This window comes from Pogona vitticeps, chromosome 1 (genome assembly GCF_051106095.1).
Source record: "Pogona vitticeps strain Pit_001003342236 chromosome 1, PviZW2.1, whole genome shotgun sequence".
Taxonomy (NCBI): Eukaryota; Metazoa; Chordata; class Lepidosauria; order Squamata; family Agamidae; genus Pogona; species Pogona vitticeps.
Genome location: NC_135783.1, coordinates 322,192,203 through 322,212,384, shown reverse-complemented (window position 1 = coordinate 322,212,384; position 20,182 = coordinate 322,192,203). Strand labels below are relative to the sequence as shown.

Below are 20,182 nucleotides of genomic sequence, written 5' to 3'. Positions count from 1 at the left end.
CAGAGAGCTTTTAACACTTAAGAAATGGCCTCTTCTCTTTTATTGTCTCATCATCCCGTTTTCAAGCCATAGACGTTTCCGTAGTTCAGCCCCAAAATTAAGAGGGCAAATAGAGGAAAACCAGATGTTTGAAGCAGGAGAGCCTGTATAGTCCACAAGGGGATTTTGTCCCTGTATTTCTCATAAAGAGAAATACAACCACAAGATGCTACTTATATGCACTGTTCTAGCCTTGCATGCAGGTTGTTTGTTTTTTCACAGACTGCCAGCGTCAGGAGCCTGATTTGGATTGGGAGTCTGGTAAGAGAAGGGCTTCTATCCTGTGACACCTCCTTCAGTCCAACCTGGATTACAGCCACTAGCAATATACAGTATATTGACGGAAAGGGTATCATTTGTGTCAGTGGGACTCTTTCCAGCAATGCAATAGCTCACCTAGACTGCAAAATACCCCACAGTTTGTGCTGTATTTATCACAGTCAACTTCACCTTATTTTCCATAGACTACATGACGTAAAGCTAATCGCGAGTTTAGCCCAGTCTTTTTTTTAAAATGGTCATTCACTATATTTTGCTTGGTCAGCAGGGGTAGGTCAAGAAGTGAAATTCTGTGTGTACAGAGTGCTAAGAAAATGAAGGAGGGTGTATGAAAAATACAATCTTGTAAGTGCACATTGTGCTTTTAAAGAGAGGTTTGAACAGCAGTTTTCTAAAAGTCACTGTGAAACAATCAGTCAGCTCTCCAGCCACATCTTCAAGCAAGCTCAATGTACATTGTACAATAACATTGCCTTGCAAAAGAACCTCTTTCATGGGTGACAATTGAACATGGAAACAAATGATACCTACAAAATAATTGAGGGAAATGGTTCCTAAAGGAAGGGCAGAGCAAATTGGGACCTGACCAGCTTATTCCACCAGCACTTTACACCCCAGCACTTTGGCTACCCAGAAGAATGCTGTCCAAGGAACTTATTATTCTCACAAATGCATGGAGCCATTTAATAAAAAAGATAGCTGTATCTCCTATGGGGCAACTTACCAACTTAATAAGTTATGAGAGTCATATTTGCCACCCTGGTAAAAGCAAGAGAGATTTCAATTGGGGGAAAAAAACATTTGTAACCATTTATAGGAGACCTTTGTGGATACCTCAGACTGCCAGAAAGACAAACAGAGTACTAGAGCAGATCAAACCTGAACTATCTCTGGAGGCAAAAAATCCTGAGGCTGAGGCTGTCCTATTTGGGGCACATCATGAGAAGGCATGATTATCCAGAAAAGACAATAACACTAGGAAAGGTTGAAGACAGCAGGAAAAGAGGAAGACCAGATATGAGATGGGCTGAATCCCTAAAGGAAGTCACAAGCTGAGCAGGGCAGTTGAGGACAGAACATTTTGGGGAATGCTCATTCATAGGGCCACCATAGGTCAGAGGTGACTTGACAGCACATAACAACAAGGTTTGATAACTTACTACATCATTCAGTTGTTTACAACTGAGAGAAATATAAATACAGGGAGGTGAAAAGAGGCGCAGGAACACACAATGCCACACACACACCAGATACCAACAACACAGATACTGTGCATCAGATCTCAAAGAGCAGCAACAACTTGCAGCAGCACCTTGAAATAGATAAAGACAACATGAATTTTCCTCCATAAATTCAAACTGTCTGGGCTGAATGAGAATATTTTTCATGTGTGTCTAGTAATATGCTTAAAGGCTAAAGACTGGTCAAATCTATAATGCCTTTTACTTTTTAATAATGTATTTTAAAGTTGTATCCTCTGCTTTTTCAAGGTGCCTTTTTAAGCTATAAACGCCTGTGTTTTTAGAATGTAAAGGTAAAGGTAAAGGTTCCCCTTGACATTTTCAGTCCAGTTGTGTCTGACTCGAGGGGGCGGTGCTCATCCCGTTTTCAAGCCGTAAAGCTTGTCCGAAGACAGTTTCCGTTGTCACGTGGCCAGCGTGACTAGGGAACGCCGTTTTACCTTCCCACTGAGGTGGTACCTATTTATCTACTCACATTTGCATGTTTTCGAACTGTTAGGTTGGCGAGGAGCTGGGACAAAGTGACGGGAGCTCACTCCCTCACATGGATTCGATCTTACGGCTGCTGGTCTTCTGACCCTGCAGCACAGGCTTCTGCGGTTTAGCCCGCAGCGCCACCATGTCCCTTGCTTAGAATATAAGCTCCTGCAATTTTGAAACATGATTACAACAGGATTTAACTTCTGCTGACAACTTAAGTTTTATTTTTGAATGTACTTTTGTTTTCCTATTCTCATAGTTGTTACAAATTTTGAATTGCAATCACACTTGCAACTTTTCACAAGTTGCAAGGATGGATTTCTGTTTTAAGCATTTGTGCCTATAGCCTCTCCATAGCTGTAAGACCTTTGGAGGTTGTCAACAACTCTGAAGTATTTTTGTGCATATGGAATACAGAAACAATGTAGATAGGTTTGTAAAGTTTGTATCCATAGCCAAGCTGATATTGCCTGGAATTACTGCAACAATAAAAAGACTTATACCTTAATACCAAGATGAATTTTGATATGCAGTAACTGGAAATAATTATCTGGTTTCATTCTGGAATTAACCCTTTTTCTGGGATAAATGCCAGCTGTGACAAACACAGGCTTTGATTTCCTCCCCTTCTACAGAGTTCTACAAAGTTCTGTAGGGCTCTTAGTATAAGGTTCCGTACGGCCAACAGTCAGACTCTTTGACATGACAGGTACATCTTGTGGCTATTCCACACACAATGTTTTGCTTCGGTTTTGGCATGTGTGATTGCCTATATCTGTCTGAACAGGCAGTGGTGAGCATATCCTCAGGGGATACACTCTCTTCATTGCTGCTGTCTTCAAGGAAATAACATTATCTGACAGTGGATTATTTCAGTCACATGTGGATGAGGGCCTGAGACAGTGCAAAGTTCACAAGAGATTGCTTTTAATACTATCTGCCAAGAAGTAGTAGGATTTACTGTGCTAGTCTATTTTAGGAAGAAAAAAAAACAGAAGTCTTGAGGCATTTTAAAGACAAACAACTTTTATTTGGCATTACCTTTCATAGACTGCAGCCTCACCCTGCCCCCCGAGCTGACAAAATGGGCTGCAAACCATGAAATAGGCAGCAGGCCAAATAAAACTTGTTAGACCTTAAGATGCCATAAGACTCTTTGTTGTTGTTGTTTTAAATAATGATGATATGGTGCTAAAGGAGCACAATTTAAAACAAAATGAAATGAAACAGGTTAGAGGAGTATCCTGTAGGCCTCTGCAAAAGAAGACTTCCATTTTTCTCTTACATAAGAAGTCTTCTGTAGGGTGGCTCCAGCTAGTCATCTCCTGAGTAGAACGGCCAGGGTAGCCAGGCAAGAACGAGATCCTCTGAGTTGCCAACCATCCAGATTTTGCTCAGACAGCTCAGAATGTAATTGTCATGTCCTGATTTTACTTCCCCTTTACATTTTCTACACCAAAAGATAGAATATCTGAAATGGTTTTATATAAATATATAAAGAAAAGGAAATGCTTAGTATTTGAACAATTAGAGTAACACACAGAAGACATCAGTTCCAGAAAAGCTGCCAGTTTGGAGCTTCTCTAATAATGTGCACAATCATAAGGCCAAGGATCCACTTTATGTGGTGTGGAGGGAGCATTGTGCTCTTCTCCTGGCTAACATCACCTAAGCAGATGAAACATGGGAAACAGCTTTAGACAGAATAAGATCACTGGTTTGTCTAGTCTAGTGTGGTTAACAATGACTTGCAGGGGCTTGCCAAGACGTCTTAACTACAGTGTTGCAAAACATACCTGAAGACACTAAGGACTGAACTTAGGATCTTCTCCATGTAAATCAAGAGCCCTAGCACCTGGGCTCTACCCAGTGGGCCCCAGAGGCAAGCCTTCCGCTGCTGTCCTTCAAGAGGCTGAGCAGCAAGTTTCTCCACTGAAAAATATATTGGCGCACATACATATACAGAGAGAGAGACACACAGGGACACACACAGACACCCACACACAGAGAGAGAGAGAGAGAGGAAATTCTCAGGCAGTATGTCAGTGTTTAATCAGGTCACTCCAGAGGACCTGATCTCCTTCCAAACCAACCAAGCCTTTTTTGCCAAAAACACTGATAATTGTAGTTCAATTCATATGATGCCAAGCAGACTGGCCCAGATGCTAGCTACGCCTTTAGATTTCACTTGAGAAGGAAAGCAGGAACACCACAGGGAATTATTTGAGCTGACTTGTGCTTTCTTGACCTAATTATCTGCACAAAAATCTAGGAAAGCTGAATACCGTCTGTATTGTGTTTCATACTGACTTGATTACCAGCCTGACTCAGTATTGTTATTATTGTTATGCTACAGTTTTCTTTGGGGATCTGAGAGTGACATACTATGAGGGGGGTGGCCCAGGAGTTTCTGATAGGCCATCAGCCCTTGCCTCACGCTCCCTGGTGAACCCAATGGAAACCCTGGCTGCCGGATGCCAGGAGGGAGCGGAGGTGGAAAACTCAGGTGTGGGAGAGGAGCTTGGGAAAGAGAAACTCCACTTGAGCAAGGAGGTGGGGCCTAAGCCCAGTTGGCAGGAGCTGGGCGTAAGGGGAGATGAGAATGGAGGAAAAGACTCACCCACTCTACAAACTCCAAGGGAGAGGAGTGGGGCGAAGGAGAAGAGGAGCTGGGCATGATATTCTGCACCTTGGGGGAGGAGGATGTATTGACAGTCCAGAACCCATGGAAAGGTAACTGGGTTCATGCACAAGGGGCAAAGGGATGAGGGCATGGCAAGGAGGCACCAATCGATAGCCCACTGTCAGCTCCAGTTTCTTCTCCTATCCCATGGAGGCTGTGACTACCAGCAAAGGGCACCTGGCCCCAACCACGACCCAACAGAGGCACTAGAGGTGAAAGTGCCAGAACATATGCCTGAGGTGGCAGCAGGAGGGACTTGGCGGACCCAGATACCTATGAGCATCTGAAGGGAGTTAGCTGGCTCAGGGCTGTGCTAAAGACCCAGCACCACTCACAGACTGTGGACAGTCTGGACTCAGTGCCTAGAACTTGGGTTCAGGCAAAGGCTGGCCAACTGAGCCCCCCCCCCCAGAAACCTGGTGGAATAGGATGCTTGCTGGTGCCCAATTTTTCTTTGTACCCTTTTCCCTTGTGTTAATAAAATCCTGTTCTAGCAGCTATGGGAATCTTAACTTTATGGAAGACTTCATTAAGGAGGGTCTTCGCATTGCCCCTACCCTGGGGGTGGCAGCACTCTCACAGATAAAGTTCAAATCCACTGCCATTTTATCCTCATAACTGCTCTCTGAAGAAGGCTAGGCCAATAGAGTACAAGCATCTCAAAATTACCCACCAAGCTTCACAGCGCAGTGGAAATTTGAAACTTCATGAACTCCAATGCTCCAACCACCACTAGGTAAATGCAACCTGAGATGAACAACAACACATGACATATTACAACGGATAATGATTTGTTTAACAAAAATAAAGCCAAAATGGAGAAGCCATGTGAGAAAAACTAAGTATAGCCTTACTGCTTCCGTAGGGATTAAGGGCTAAGTAGCAGCCAGGTGCTGCTAACCAAATGTCCTTGAGTGATGGATCATCAGTAAGTGAGACCACTTCCATAAAAGCCAAAGTTTTAGCAGTTTGCTGGTCTGGAGCATTCAGGTGTGTGTTAATACAATGGCAAGAAGGAAACACATCAGCAATGATTGTAAAGAAGCAATTGTTGCTGCTCATCAATTTAGGAAGTGTTATAAGGCCAGCTCCAAACAATTTAGTCCATCATTCTACAGTGAGGAAGATTATTCCCAAGTGGAAAACATTCAAGACAGTTGCCAATCTTCCCAGGATTGGACGTCCAAACAAATTCATTGAAGTTCAGACTGTGCAATGCTCAGAAATTGCAAAACAACAACAACAACAAAACCACACAAAACCCAACAGTTATATCTCAGAATCCGCAGGCTTTAGTTAGTATGTTAAATGTTAGAGTTCATGACAGTACAATTAGAAAAAGACTGAACAAGTAGGCTTGGTTTGGAAGGGACGCCAGGAGAAAGCCTTTTCTCTCTAAAAAGAACATGGTAGGAGATCTTAGGTTTGCAAAGTTGCAACTGGACAAACCACATTCTGGATAAAATTGGGCACCAGCAAGCATCCCATTCCACCAGGTTCCTGGGGGCGGCTCAGTGGGTCCAGGCTGTCCACAGCCTGTGAGTGGTGCAGGGTCTTTAGTTAAGAATAATTTTCAGACCTGATACGGACCAGATGATTTTTATTATATCCTAATATGTAAAACTATGGAATTCAAAGAGGGTGTCCTTTTTTCCCATATGACTGTATATGTATGAACACCTCCATGCTGTGTCAGTCAGCCTTGATAGGTAAAGAGTGGCAATAGGTAACTGGATTCAATCGCTACATGCCAAACAAACAAAGCAAAATAAACAAACAAAATTCCTTATATCCTGTTTCCTCAAAAAGAAGACAGGGTCTTATATTATTTTTTGCTCCAAAAAAACACATTAGGGCTTATTTTCGGGGGATATTTTTTTTTCATGTACAACAATCTACTTTTATTCAAATGCAGTCATGTCACCTTCTGGTGGCTGCACAATGCTGCACAATGGTGAAGGGTGGGGTTTCATTTAACTAGGGCTTATTTTGGGGTATGACTTATATTACAAGCATCCTAAAAAATCCTACAAGGGCTTATTTTCAGGTTAGGACTTATTTTTGGGGAAACAGGGTACATGTGTGCCCTAAGATTGGTTTTCCTACCTGGAGACCTGACAAAGAACAGCAATTACCTGACACTTCAGTTGCTTTGATCTGGCAACCCTAACTAATACTCTATTGGCTCACCAGAAGGCAGTTAATATCTATCAACCTGGAATCCTAGGGTTGGGGCAAAAGAGTACTGAAATTTAAGCTAGGCAGATTGTGCTTTTGGATTATACAGAATTCTCCACACAGCACAGGGGATTCTGCATGTTGTGGTACAAAAACGCAAATCTGCACATCTCTGATTGAAATAAACAAAATAAGAGAAGCTTGGGCTTCTTCTAAATGTATATTAAGTACTTGCAATATAGAATTACAAATGTGCAAAATAAGCACTATCTGCCTCATAAGTACTTACTAATGCAATGTGATCTATTCTTTCAGCAGCTAAAAGTGGTGCCAGGTAGAGATGCCAATACTGTACTCTTGTTAACCTACAGTCATGTTTTCCCATAGTTTAGCCAAAAAAAAAAAAAAACTTTTTGGACTACAAGTTCCAGTATCCCCCCCAGCTCACTTGGCTAGCAGTGTCGTGGGAGGTTCAATTAAAAATAAATGGAACTTTTCCAACCTCTGGATTTCTATTTATTATTTATTATTATTTATTTATTTGATTTATTTGATTTATACCCCGCCCATCTGGTCTGGTCAACCACTAGTTCACATTAGTTCATGCATAACTAAAACATGGGCAAAATGAAGAATTGGTCCCAATAGTTAGAATACGTGCTTCAAAATCTCTAAACATTTCATCAAACAAAAAGTCAGTCCACTCAGAGCCTTGTCAGCACCGTTGCTCTTTGAAAAATCTTTGCATTTCTAAGGGTCACAAGGTTTCAACAATGTATTCTGAGCAGGCTTTCTGTAAGGTTATCCAGGGACAAGAACCCATTCTTCTTAACAGCAGAGCGCTTCTGTACGTTTAAAGCCCTACATCATGCTGTTCCCCTCTGTGTCCCTCATGTTCACGGTTCAGTGCCTTAGCACACTAGAAATCAGGACCATCACTAGCACTCAGTCAAAAGTTACACAGCTTCTGGGGACCACTGATGAGTCACAACAGAGCTTGGAGAAGTTATATTTTGGGCTACAACTCTCTGAAACACCTTGCTTGTTGGAGGTTTCGAGGAGTTACAAAGTAACTTGCCAAAACTCCAAAAAGTCAATTGTGCTGAAATACAGACCCAATACAAGCCCTAATCATTCTTATTCTCCCTTCTTTTAATTCTTGGGAAAACCAGAATCAGAGATATAAATTAAAGAGGGATGAGCTGCACTCTTTTGCCATCAGAGAGACCACTGTAGAGCTTTCTACTACGAAGACCCATTGCAAATCTTTTGCTTAGAGGCTTCCACAAGCCTGAAACCAGCCTTGCTTTGCTTACTGATGGTGGTCATGGGGATATGAGACCCATGTTCCACTGTATTATCTGAATCTTCTGCTTGGACAGCTTCCACAATCTACGTTAAGTCCACAATTCTCCATCTGTTCATAGAATAAAGAGGCAACTGACAACTTGGTACAACACATATGAAGGATGGGATGTTTGGAATTCAAGAACACCAAGTCCCATAATTCAGAAGGAACCCCCCAGGCCAAATTATGGATTGGGAGCCCTCAAACCAGCAGGAGGTAGAGCAGGCCCCTCACTTCCATGCTGTTAGAGAAGTGTCCTGCTGAACTATGGGAATCAAGAAGATTCCTTATGACTTGCAAGGATGCATGGGGGAATGAATTCTGATGTAGGCTGCCTGCACAAGGACCCCTTGACACTTCCACAGTGCAGCAGGGCACTTTTCTAATAGTTAGAAGAAGTGGCATAGGAACAAAATGGAGGTTGAGGGGGCTACTCTATTTCCAGCCAGTTTCAGGGCTCCTGGTCCAATAATTCAGTTGGGGGGGGGGAGTTCCTACCAAATTATGGGACTGGACGTCATTGAGGCATTGAAAAATTCCATCCTTAATACACATTTTCAGGCATGGTAGCATCTAGGCCATATTGGGCCTTATGCAAATAACATTGCAAGCAGCTCTCTCTAATGGCCAAAATTAGGAGGCATAATAGCCAAAATACTATTGACTGGAGCAGCAAATCAAACGAAAGTAAGCCCACTGGGAATCTGGTAAATGAAATACTCTGTAAGTCCCATTGATCCAAGTTAGGTGACTCAATGGAACTTACCGAGGAGCTGACTCACCAAATCCCCATGGACTCACTGGGCCTAATTCTAGTGTGATTTACTACACTAAGCAACAGAATTTTGGTCAATATTTGAGCCTTCCTCAGGCATTGTGTGTTTCACATGAGGAGGGAGGAGAGCTTGGAATGGCAATGCCAGCTCTCCTCCCTCTGTGGGGATGGCAAAGGTCTTCAGCAGATAACATTCTATGGTCATGGAGGCTTCCTCCCAGTGCTGATCCTCCACAGGTCTGAATCATACAGAGAGCCTCCAAAAGTACCAAAGTCGACAACAGAGATCCAGTGCATGAGATGGAATACAAATGCTCATCCTCATCTTCTGTTCATGCAACAGTAATTTCAGAAATTAGGCTGTGCACATGCACCTGGGTAAGACTTTTCTTCTGTTTGTGTCTAAGTCCCTTTAATTTCTGAATCAGAACACAGACAAACACAATTGTTTCCACTTTTCAAGTTATCATCATGTGATCAGTCTATGATCTTGACAGGTTTCATAAGGCTCTTCGTATGCAGAATTCATTGGTATTTGTTCACACTAGATCTTGTAAACCACCATGGTTTATTACCCCTGCTCCACATTTGTGTTCCATCACTAAAAGAGATCTGTGTTTTTAGACTACAAATCCTGAAATTCCCTAGGCAGCTAATTGAACCAATGAAACTCTAAATACTTCAAATAACTTTATACTAAAAAAACAAAAAACAAAATATGCCCTATATTATAGGACAGTATAATAAACTTTGGGACATTTGAATTGTGACAAACAAGGATCCCTCTAAGGTGTGTCCCTGAACACACGTGACTCTGCCTCCCTCCACACAGCATCTTTGGTTCCAGTTGCAATGAAACCCTGCGCACATGTGGGGGCGTATTCTCACATGCACTCTGGGGAGAAATTGTGCGCATGCGAAGTGGTGCCCCACCTGGCAAGGCTGAAAATTAAAGGGTACAGTGATGACAAAGATTTCAGTCTTAGTGAAATGTTGCAAACCTTTAACACCATGATAATTTCATATAGTATATCACAGAAGCGAGTACACCCCCTCACATTTCATAAATATTTTAGCATATCTTTTCATGTGACAACACTGAAGAAATGACACTAGGCTACAATGTAAAGTAGTGAGTATACAGCTTGTATAACAGTGTAAAGGTGCTGTCCCCTCAAAATAATGCAACACACAGCCAATAATGTCTAAACCACTGGCAACAAAAGTGAGTACACCCCTAAGTGACAATGTCCAAATTGGGCCCAAGTACCCGGTTTCCCTCCCTGGTGTCATGAGACTCATTAATGTCACAAGTGCCAGGTGTGAAGGGGGAGCAGATGTTGTCACTCTCACTCTCTCAGATTGGTCACGGGAAGTTCCACATGGCACCTCATAGTAATGAACTATCTGAGGATCTGAAAAAATGAATTGTTGCTCTACAAAAAGATGGCCTAGGCTATAAGAAGATTGCCAAAACCCTGAAACTGAGCTGCAGCACGGTGGCCAAGACCATACAGCAATTTAACAGGACAGGTTCCACTCAGAACAGGCTTCTCCATGGTCGACCAAAGAAGTTGAGTAGCCGTGCTCAGCATCATCTCCAGAGGTTGGCTTTGGGAAATAAACACATGAGTGCTGCCAGCGTTGCTGCAGAGGTTGAAGGGGTGGGGGTCAGCCTGTCAGTGCTCAGACCATACGCCACACCCTGCATCAAATTGGTGCCCAGGGCTGTCGTCCCAGAAGCAAGCCTCTTCTAAAGATGACGCATAAGAAATCCCGCATACGGTTTGTGGCAGACAAGCAGGCTAAGGATATGGATTTTGGAACCATGTCCTGTGGTCTGGTGAGACCAAGATAAACTTATTTGAGGCAAATGGTGTCAAGCATGTGTGGCAGCAACCAGGTGAGGAGTACAAAGACAAATGTGTCGTGCCTAGAGTCAAGCACGGTGGTGGGAGTGTCATGGTCTAGGACTGCATGAGTGCTGCCGGCACTGGGGAGCTACACTTCATTGAGGGAACCATGTATGCCAACATGTACTGTGACATACTGAAGCAGAGCAGGATCCCCTCCCTTCGGAGACTGGGCCGCAGGTCAGTATTCCAACATGATTATCTTTTGATAGCAGTGAGGGTCCAAGGAGTATGCTTACACTTCAGACCTGATAAAATAATCTTCTCCCCCATTCTATCACAAGCATGGGTTATCCCACCCAGAGACCCAGGATTGCCATCCAGCATTACCACCATCTCTGTCTTGATTCTGTTTCAATTTAGGGTGGTCCCTCTCTGTGGTTTCAATACAGATGTTAAAAGTCTTTGTGAAAAAGCCAGGCCTCGAAAGACCACACAGAATATTTCCCAGAGAACTCAGGTGGTCTCAATAACAACATTATCTGTTGATTTTATTCTTGCCAAGTGAAAGACAAAAACTTGTGTTATTCTGTAAAATAATAATAATGCAGAAACTCATAAGGATTACTACACTGCAAAGCATTCTAACTGTCCATAATCCTATTGGTATATACCGTATTTTTCGCTTCATAAGACGCACCTCTCCATAAGATGCACCAAATTTTTAGAAGAAAACGGAAAAATTAATCTGTTTTCTTCTCCTAAAAATTTGGTGAGCCTTATGGAGAGGTCCGTCTTATGGAACATACCCTAGCCCCCTCTGGCCCCATGGGGGTGAGCCTCCAAAGGGTCCTAGGGTGTGTTCCAGGACCCTTTAAAGACTCACCCTGCCCCCCGGGGGTCAGAGGGGGCGAAATCGCCACCTTCAGGGACTCTTTTGAGGCTTGGGAAGCTTCAGAAGAGTCCCAGAAGGTGGCGATTTCACCCCCTCTGGCCCGGGGGGGCAGGGTGAGCTTCCAAAGAGGCCTAGGATGTGTTCCAGGACCCTTTAGAGACTCACCCTGCCCCCCCGGGAGTCAGAGGGGGCGATATCGCCACCTTCTGGGACTCTTCTGAAGCTTCCCAAGCCTCAAAAGAGTCCCAGAAGGTGGCGATTTCGCCCGCGCTGGCCCCGTGGGGGGGAGCATCGCAAGGGTCCTGGAAGGCTCGGACCATTGCAACGCTCCCCCCACCCCCCCACGGGGCCAACGCGAGCAAAATCGCCAGCTTCCAGGACCTTTTGTGAGGCTTGAAAGGCTCAGAAAAGGTCCTGGAAGCTGGCGATTTCGCCCCCGCTGGCCCCATGGGGGGTGGGGGAGCCCGCAAGGGTCCTGGGAGGCTCCCCTCCACAGGGCCAGTGGGGGCGAAATCGCCACCTTCGCTCCATAAGACACACAGACTTCCCCCCACTTTTTTGGGGGGGAAGTGCATCTTATGGAGCAAAAAATACAGTATATAATGTTAGCGTAATGTTGTGTAGCTAATTGCAGCTACTTGATGAGGTGTAGGGGAACTTCCTGGTTGCACAGTTGTTTATGTGACCTGGCCCATGGCCAAAATGCACCTGAGTACCTCATCAATCAGTTGCGGCAAGTTTACACAAACTTTACATGAACCAGAGGATTCTGGCCACTGTGTTATGGCAAAATTTTGTGGTTTAAAACAGCACATAAGACAATAATAAGAAACAGAAAGAATCAGCAGTGAAGGAACAGGAAGAACTCCTCATTTCCACTTCCAGACACAGATTGACTACGGCTCTCAAAGCCATCTCAGCTCACATCTACTCAGTATCATAAACCAACAACAACACCCCTGCTTTTTATCTCTTTTAGTTTGTTTCTTCTTTCCTTTATAGTTTCTCCTCCCCACTCCCCTTGCCGGAATTTTCTCTGTCTCTTTAGAATTATACATCAACCTGGTGCTGCACATACAGGTAAAGTAATGCTAAGGGGAAAGTCTGTGGCGGAGAGAGGATTCCAGCTGCCTTGCTGGGAATCAATGAGGCATGGCAGGCTCTGTCTAGCTCCTGAAATGCTGAAAAAAGTTGGGGGGGGGGGAATCAGTGGCAGCAAAAAGTGTATTTGAGAGAGAAGAAAACGCCCCTGTTGCAGAGGCCATTTTAAGCAGAGTTTGTGGCAACTTGATTCCGTATCTCAGCACACTACTTTTCTACCATTCACTACTTATACAACGCATTGTATATGAGGCTGGAGCCATTTGGAGGAGGGCAGGGTTACATGATTAAGGCTTAATTTGTGTGTGCCAAAGCTCATATGATTTAGATTTGTATAGCAGGGATGAACTAATTTTGGTCTGTGTTAGCTCTGTATGTATTCGGTTTTCTATTCCTTCCTTCCATTTTCTACATCAATCTCTGGTTGTTTTTAATGACACATAGAAATTCACATTTATATCTGTATACAATTTTCATTGACACACACATTCCGCAGAGAACTTTTCCTGACACCCTGTTTTCCAAAAATAAGATCTAACCTGAAAATAAGCCCTAGTAGGATTTTTCAGGATGCTTGTAATATAAGCCCTACCACCCAAAATAAGCCCTAGTTAAGTGAAACCGTGCCCTCCACCATTGTGCAGCAACCAGAAGATGACATGACTGTATTTGAATAAATGTAGATTGTTGTACATGAAAAAAATAAAACACCCTCTGAAAATAAGCCCTAATGTGTTTTTTGGAGCAAAAACTAATATAAGACCCTGTCTTATTTTTGGCAAAATAGGGTATATACATCTTGTGTGCGATTTCTGAACAAAGAACTGCACCCCAAATATCTGAGAAAAATACAGTATGAAAGACAGCTGCCCTATCAGCCTGATCCATATCAACTAGGTTATTTCACTTTAAAATTAGGATATAATGAATTTCTCCCCATTTGTGTCATAATTTTTTTTTCATTTCCATTGTTCAACCCAGAAATATATGAAATGTAATAATGTACAGAAAGATTCTAATTCTTGTGTGTAAATCCAGTCACACTCACTGGCGAAAACCCAGTAATAAATCCCACGAGTAGGACCACTGAATCAGTGGGTACTGGCAAATCAACTCCTCCATACATTCCACTGATTCAATCGGCCTTTTCTAGTTACAACATATACTGGATTTGAGCCAACATATTCCTAAACAAAAGGGCAAAGGACTTCCAAGCTTAGGCTTCCACACTGGAATCTCACACTAGAGAGGTCCCAGGTGTCAATATGCCCCACAGTCCTATGCTCACTTTTCAAGTCTATGTCTGAGTCAACAAGTATAGGGCTGCGCTGTTAAATCTACAAAGCCGCAAAGACCTTGAAGCAACAACATAAACATTTTTCCATCAATGCCCAGCCATAATTCTTCATATCAGGTAGGAATTTACAGCTCAGGGCACACAAGAACATATTTCAGAAGCAACAAACACTTTTCTCTGTACCAAGAATTGAAGGGGGGGGGGAGTGAGGCAACAAACTTTACCAGGTTTGTCTGCTGCAATCTAGTTTAGCCGATACATGCTTTTAACCCTTGCTGTTGCTCTTCTTCGGTCAAATCAGAAACGTAAAAACTTTTTTTAAAAAGGCATCCTAAAAAATGATGTATTTTGTGAGCAAGGCTCTTGCTGCGTCTGTTGCACAGGAGAAACAAGAGCTCTGTAGCACAGCGCATACCTTACCTCACACTCCAAAATCCCATTTTTCATACCTGACCCTTCACAATCCTTGCCAGAGGCTTGACATGTGGCCATAAATGATATCAGAGGAAAACAACAGGGTGTCTGAAAGGTAATCTGACTCCTACTTACACACTGTTCCTGGTGACATGGCTGCTTTGCTACCACGTGGCCCCTGTGTGAAAGGCAGCAACGATTTATGCTGTTATTACAGGGATTTATTTCTTTTTCATTTGGGGTTAATTAGGGGGCTTGCAAACATAAAGGGCTGACTGTGCTTGTGTGGAAATGGTATAATGCAGCTAGTGTAGCTTTTTGCTAACAAGTCCTCTGTTGCAGTTCTTCTTAAGGAAACCTCCAAGACAGTGGTTCTTAACCTTTTTGAAAGAAACGCCCCCTTGAGCCATTGAGGAAGTTATCATCGCCCCCCTCCCCGCAGTGATGATATCTTTTTATTTATTTATTTATTTATTTATTTATTTATTTATTTACTTACTTACTTACTTACTTACTTACTTACTTACTTACTTACTTACTTAAGACACTTAAATCCAATGACCCCTGAAAACAAAATTCAATTCCAAGAAAATGAAATGCCCCCAAAAGTAACATTTAATGATTTAGTTGCAAGCGAATTTTAAGACGCAAAAAGAAATATAAAAAGGGCATAAAAACAAACCGCAATGCAGAAACGAAAAATTTCAAGACGAAAACTCTGAAACTAAATTAAGATTGGAGGAAGATATATATTCATGCACATTGTATAAAGGCTGCAGCCATCTTCACAGGTTTGGCTTGCTCCACCCCCCTTCTGCTCCAGCGCCCCCACGCCGCCCCTTTTCGTTCTAACGCCCCCCTGAAAAATGAAATCGCCCCCTGGGGGGCATTATCGCCCACGTTAAGAACCACTGCTCCAAGACACTGGCTAAGTGCTGACTCATAGATACCCTTAGTCTCTGAAGCTCTTCAAAGTACTTTAAACAGACTAGATCAACTGTCTCTATTTTTCAACCCGGGAATGCTGGTTTTCGGGGTGAAAACAGATGAAAAGGGCAGCTTTGCAATTAGGAGGTGATAATACGTATATTACTCTTCTAATGATGCATCTTCAAAACTGCTGTGTTTGCAAAACCAACATGCAAAGAGAGCCTATTGTTCGCTCTCAATTGCCAAATACCAAACAAAAGTAAGCAAATTTGCAGTTTGGGAAGTAGTGAAAGACATCAGGCAATTGGATAGCTCAGTGGTTTGGCTCAGAGTTCAATTTTCCACTATGCCTCCTGGGAAAAGAATCTGACTCTGAGTCTGTGTGGTCTTGGGCAAACTGCACAGTCCCAGGATGCATGCCCCCAGACTATGGGGATGGTGAAACATATCTGGTACCCTCTACCTGGAAAACATTGCAAAAGGTCACTTTAAGTGAGAATTGACTTGATGGCACAATTTGATGACGATGATACTACTGGTGATGATGATGATTTAAAAAAAATTCTGGGACAATCAATCAAACTGAAGAAAGAAAGAAAGAAAGAAAGAAAGAAAGAAAGAAAGAAAGAAAGAAAGAAAGAAAGAAAGAAACAAACAAACAAACAAACAAACAAACAAACAAACAAACAAACAAACAAAAGCCTTGATTTTTGCTGCCCAAGAACAAGCACTCCAAACCAATGTGATGAAAGCTGAGATCCAAGGAATTAGTACTAACAGCAAATGTCAACTCCGCCAAGAAAAAGATGAAACTGTGCCACACTTCATCTGTGAATGCCCAAAGATTGTACACTCAGATAGTAGTAACAGAATGAAGAAAGGTCTGAATCATTGACATTGCAATTCCAGGGAATGCCAGAGTTGAAAATAAAGAATTGGAAAAACTAATACAGTACAGAAACCTGGAAATCGAAACATCTCACCTCTGGAAGAAACACACTTCAGTGGTCCCCGGAGTTATTGGGGCTTTGAGAACAATATCAAGAAATTTCACACAGTACTATAAGCAGTTGCAGATCTCAGAAAAAACACCAACAAAACTACAAGAAATGGCAGTATTAGGAACAGCATATATTCATTAGGCATTCTTCAGTCTCGAAAGACTATGGTAACATGCTGTGTATCAAGGACTTGGAACAGTGTCTTGTGTGGCTGAAAAGGCCAATTCGAGAGTGACAATCCCTTCCACACTGAAGACAAATCCAATCTGTCCCCTGTCCAGCTCTCTGATTTTGCTGCTTTTGAGACTTCCTCTTCCTCAGGCCTGTTGGACAAGACTCTCTTCAATTTGGGAGAGGCTGTGATGCAACGCCTGCCTCCAGGCTGAACACTCAGATGTCAGGGTTTCCCATTTATTCAGGTCCATTCCTAAGGCCTTCAGATCCCGCTTGCAGATGTCCTTGTATCTCAGCTGTGGTCTTCCTCTGGGGCGATTTCCCTGCACTAATTCTCCATACAGGAGATCCTTTGGAATCTGACCATCAGCCATTCTCACAACATGCCCAAGCCAACATAGACTTCGCTGTTTCATTAATGTATAAATGCTAAAAATTCCAGCTCATTCTAGGACTACTTTATTTGGAACGTTGTCCTGCCAGGTGATACCAAAAATCCGTCTGAGGCAACGCATATGGAACGTGTTCAGCTTCCTCTCCTGCCATGCACAAATGGTCCAGGACTCACTGCAGTACAGGAGTGTGCTCAGGACACAGGCTCTATAGACCTGGATCTTCGTATATGTTGTCAGTTCCTTATTGAGCCATACTGTCTTTGTGAGTCTAGAGAACATGGTAGCTGCTTTGCCAACGCGTTTATCCAGCTCAACATCTAGAGAGTGTGTGTCAGAGATTGTTGAGCCAAGGTACACAAATTCATGAACAACCTCCAATTCTTGTGTAGAGATGGTAATAGAGGGAGGTGAGTCCACGCCCTGGCCCATGACTTATGTTTTCTTCAGGCTGATTGTTAGTCCAGCTAAATCTGCACCAATATTTAACAGATAGTTAGGTTTTTCGTTAAAACTTGTATCTGTTATACAATACCAGTCAATGTTTTTATAATTTTTATTGATTGTGCCTGGTATTTTTAATAATAATTATTATTATTAAGGTTTATCCAGTGGCCAATTTCTTATCCTTAGGACCCACCATGGGCCACACCAAATGCCCTACTCAATTGGGGGGGGGGATTGAACATGGTCAAAAATCTACATCTGATTTTACCCATTGTGGGGAGGGATTGGGGGTAAAACAAGCTCTTTCTGTTAAAAAAGAATTGTCCCTTCTGAAAGCTTTAAGGGATATAGGGCACAAAAATGACCCTGACAGTTGCATGTTGTCATATGATTTCCACCCAGATTTAGCTGATCAACCTTGCAAGGATATAAGAACATATCAAAATAATAATAGGCAAATTCACACTCAGCATATTTCTACTTAAATGCAGATGAGGGATGGTGAGAGGATACTACTGAGGTTAGTAAGTTGCTATACAGCCAGGCCATCCCATCTTTGGTCCAGTGTTCCCATCAAGGCTCTCCTTTCTGCGAGGACTTGGGAAACTAGAAACTAGACTAGAAAGCTTCTTAAGACTGAGAATACGTTGGGTTTCAGAGGGCCCAATCCACATTTGTCATGTCATGGTTTTTATCCTGCCTTTCTCCCCTAGCAGAGTCTCAAGACAGCCACCCCAAAAATTAAGATCAACAATTAAGATGTTGAATTATAATATACTGTATACATATCTTGCCACTTGAGATGCAGGAGCTTTGGAGGCTTTTCTCCACCACCACCACTACAAAAGTGACATTTTATTCTAGGCCCCATTATTCCTAGCAATTCTTTATAATGATTGTGCTCCATAACAGGGTATCCATGATTCTTTAAATCCTTAGGGCTGTCATGCCTGTAACATCTATTAGGAAGATAATGATGATCAGAGCTGTAATGAGCAATTTGGCACCCCAGACTTTGGTGGCTTACTGGATGGATCAGATTAGACTGACATACATGGGAAACCAGTGGAGAAAAGGGAAGGAATGCCTGCATTTGAGCATGCAGTGTACATACTGGTTTTACACTGGGCCAACGTATTTTATATTTCTTTCTGCCTCAGTAGGAGTGACTGGCACCAGTTAAGTGCTTGGGGCAGATGGGTTCACACCCTCCAGGATCACATTTTTGCATGCTCTAAATGACTTGGTCAAAACCCCAGTTGCCATACCCTAATTAAAGCTTTGAGAAGGAAATGGAATTGTAGCAGTGGTGGTGATAGTTGTTTATATCCCAACATCCCACTCTCCTCTAATTCATGACTTTGTCTGAAATGGTCACCTGTAGAAATCCATGTACTGCTCTTTGGGTTCCCAGACACAACTCTTCTACTGTCAGTTGCTTTAGCAAATGAGAGATTAGTAACCCAGTGGCAAAATGTTTTGTCAATGGACTCTGGTGCAAAAGCAGTGATATCCTAATTAGGTACAAGGGCTTCTATGATTCACTAGATCAGATCAATATTGCCTCAGACACTTTCATTGCAATGCAGTCTGCCAGACTGTCTTATATTTCATGTCCGTTACCACCCAACCTTCTGCCTGACACCTCTATACCGCTGAATCTTACACCACACATTTATCTGCCCCAGTAGTCAATTCAGACAAACTCTTCAAGCTCATGAATGTTGCTCTCTCCTCAGTTTCATTAGTGATGAAACTGTTGAACCTAGTGGCAATCAAAAGAATAATCTGGACTCAACCTGTAAACCAAAACAGAGCCCAAGATTGGCATCAGTCTTGGTCACTGACTGAACATCCTGACAGGTCCTTCCATTTCTGTTGTACTTATGCCACTCACAGTTAATTGGCAATTCAGGTTCAGCTGTTCATTCCTGCTACCTTAAAAAAACTAAATGGGCATTCAAAGTTAAAAGTCATGAATAGCTTTTTGTGTGGAGTAAATACTTTGTTGCTATGTGCCTTCAAGTCAAAGTGACTTATAACAACCCTAATAGAGTTTTCAAAGTCAAAGCATGTCTGCACTGGCTCTTTTGAAGTGGTATGGTATGGGTTAAATAGGGTCACCTGTGGCCAGGTAGAGGTGCAATATGCCATTTGGTGTGGTGCTCATGGCTTCCTCTGTACACAGTGTTAGATAAATCACAAGAGTAATGTATATGGCACAATCAAAGTAGCACAACACAAGGCACAAGCATTATCCAACAGAGTACTCATCTAAAAATATGCAACATGACACACAGCAATCAAAATAGAAGTAAGCAAGACAGTTAGGGCTAAGAACTTATATTTCTGTAATAGCAAAACAAACAGGCACCTAGTATGATATAGCGGACAGGGCGATGGACTAGGACTCTAGAGACCACGGTTTGAATGCCGATTTAGCCATGGAAAGTTGTTAGGGGAGCCGAATTGGTAAAACCACTCCTTAAATATCTCACTTACCTTGGAATTCTTATTAGGGTTGGTTCTGACTTGATGGTATGTAACTAATTAGCAAGAAAACAGCCTAGGTTGACATGCAATATTTCTACCACAGAAACACTATGTTGAAGAAATTCTTATGTATCCTACATAAATGAGGAACAGTGCATATAA

General features: G+C 42.6%; 1 protein-coding gene across 1 annotated transcript in view; it reads right to left on the bottom strand.

Annotated features, from left to right (window-relative positions):
- The window catches only part of ADCK1 (aarF domain containing kinase 1), a 195,694-nt gene that overhangs the window by 102,404 nt on the left and 73,108 nt on the right, over positions 1-20,182 (bottom strand). The gene's annotated exons all lie outside the window — the stretch shown is intronic.